The sequence below is a fragment of the Haliaeetus leucocephalus genome, unplaced genomic scaffold, assembly GCF_000737465.1.
Source record: "Haliaeetus leucocephalus isolate CR32 unplaced genomic scaffold, Haliaeetus_leucocephalus-4.0 Scaffold188, whole genome shotgun sequence".
NCBI classification, from domain to species: domain Eukaryota; kingdom Metazoa; phylum Chordata; class Aves; order Accipitriformes; family Accipitridae; genus Haliaeetus; species Haliaeetus leucocephalus.
This window is the reverse complement of record NW_010972624.1, coordinates 1,139,752-1,142,470: the sequence shown is the minus strand read 5'-3', so window position 1 is coordinate 1,142,470 and position 2,719 is coordinate 1,139,752.

The window sequence follows — 2,719 nt, the reverse complement described above, 5'->3', positions numbered from 1 at the left end:
GTCGCGCCGCCACCGCCGCCCGCCGGGGCCGCACCGGGGAGGGTGGGTCGAGGCGGGACGGGGAGGGGGCGGAGGGAGAGCCCTGCAGGAGGCTCCGTCCCCGGAATAAGTCCGCTCGTCCCCGTGTCCCAGAAGAGCCGCCTCTGGCTCTTCCCAGCTCCTCTCCCGGGGTGGGCTGGGTGGACGGATGGATGGAAGGATGGATAAGCGGACGGGTGTTCACCAGCTTTGTATCCATCCCCCCACCCCACTGAATTCCCCAGCCAGGACTAGCAGCACAGCTGTGTTGGAGGACATTGTGTCTCTCCTTGCATCAGCCTCAGTGGTTGAACCAGGAGCTGGAGGGCTGCGTGGTGGTGCCAGGAGGCCTTGGCGCAGCCTGCCCCACTGGCAGCGGCAGGGCTTTTCCTTGGGACTGGTCCCTGTGGCCCCCATGAGCCGCTGTGTCCAAGTGCTGTGTTTCTGCTGTACAGGACCCAGCACCCAGCCTGTCCAGATGCAGAGCGAAGAGGAAATACTGCTGCACATCCCCCAGCACACTTGGGTAGGGAGAGAATTTTTCCCCCCCCCCCCCCCCCCCGTGAAGTTGCACTGGGACCCCACTCCCTGGGTGATGGGAAGGAGGCAGGCCTGGCCTTCTTCTTCGTCCCCATCAACTCTCAGGTCCCGCTCCCCCGGACCTGCTCATGGGGCTGCCCAGTTCCCCCTTCCTGGGATCTCCCCATGGGGAGACATGTGTGGTTACTGCTCCACTCCACCAGACACTGGGACTCAGTGGGAGGAGGAGGTCCCAGCTCTAGAATGGACTTGGTGCCAAACAGACACTTGATGAAGCAGTTGCTCCTGCATCTGGGCCAGATGTGGGCTCCTGCGCATGACTCAGCAGCCTGGTGTCTTCCTCTTTTGTAACTGGAAACCAGCGCTTCAGAGCAAGGAGGGAGCTCTGCCAGAGGGGCGGCTTTTGCCCCAGGTCTTGCTAGCCCCCTGTGTCCCCGCAGCCACAGTGTCTTCATGGGATCCGCAGTTATTTGTGGAGGAGAAGCTGCGCTGCAAGGGGCAGGCTATGCCACTCAGGTGCTCCTTGGTGTGTAAAACTGTGCAAGGCCATCTGCACCCCAGGGAGGGGGGACCTTGGCAGTATGAGCTTTCCCACAGACTCCAGCGCAGGCTCCAGCAGTGTGTGCATCCCCAAAGCAGCGCTGGGGCCGTTCGCACCTGGGACTTGAGCAAAATGAACTCCATGAGCACGCAGAGCTGATTGCTGGGCCTAAGCGCTCTGCAGCTACAGCTAAGTGGCTGCTCAACTGTAGGGTAGTAAAGCCAATATTCCTCCTGACAGGGTTTATGCAGTTTAACTATCACATTTTGGAGACATTGTATTTATGCAGTCATGAGACACTGGAATTACAAAGGGAGGTGGAGAGCTGTTCGGGAGAGGAAACTCCCTTACCCAGAAGGGGCCCTGACTCATCCCTTGCTGGGATCTGCATGGTGCAATCAGACTCGAGGGACTCCCTGTCACGCCTGCGGCATGTCCCAGACCCATTCGGGTCCCCATGCTCTCAGCCCTGGTGCTTGCTTTGCCCACTGCTGCTCTGTGCTGCCAGGCTTCCATCCTTCTGGTGGGGAGCATATTCTGGACCCCTAGAAAGCTCCTTGCTCCTGTCTGTGCCTTCTCCAGCTGCACAGTAGCCTGCCAGCCTGTGGGAAGGTAGAGCAAGGGGGGATTTGGGGACAGAAGACCAAATGTCCTGCCACAAGATGAAGGGAGCCTTGGTGGAGCTGCCACCATGAGGGGCTGCTGCCCATGCAATGCGTGGGGAACGGTAGGGGAGAAGAAGTGCAGAGATGACAGGGTGACAGTCATGGCCACCATGCTCAGGCATATGGCTAATGCCTGAATTCCCTTTGTATCCTGTCCACCCAGGAGGTGGATCTGCAGCATGGGGCAATTCTGGGCCATGGCACCAGGAGGCAAGCTGCAGCTCTCATCGCTTTTGGGGGGTGGTGTCCATGTCTGCTGGCTGGGTGGGCTGGACACAGCCACATCTATGCTCTCCAACCTACAGCGAGCATGGCACGGCTTGGCTTTGCCAAGGCAGAGCTCAGTGTGTCAAGCTTACACAGCCCTGCAAAACCTTTAACCGCTTAATTAAGAAAATGTACCTCATTGTTGGAATATATTTCCTACCTGTATTTTGAATAAGCTCTTCTGGTTGGCCCTATTAAAGGCAGGAAAAACCTGAAAGGCTCAGATACTGTATAAGAGCACATTTTTCTCATGTCAAAAATACACTCTCAGCAGAGGAAGTTGCTTTGTTCAGGTGCTGGAATGTGGCCAGCCTGTACCAGGGTAGAAGGGTTTTATTGCAGGGTGGGCCTTGCAGCCAGTGGAGGAGGTCAGAGATGGCTGATCCTTAGTGCGTGGGAGACAAGTGGGAACATCTGTTGGTGCCACTGAGGCTGAGGGACACTGGTGGGACCCGTGCAGGACCAGCCGGGGCAGAACCCACTCCAGCAAAGCCCCTGCGGATATTTGGCCAAGTTCACGCCCAGTATGGTGCACCACAGCCCCCCACCACTCCCACCCCACAGCCAGACTGGGGGCTGTGGGTGCACACCGCTGGGCTGGGAGGAAGGCAGGGGTGTGGGCAGACCCAGTGCAACCCAGGATGGTGGCTGCGGTGACAGCACATGAGCCTGCACAGGGTGGGTGCCC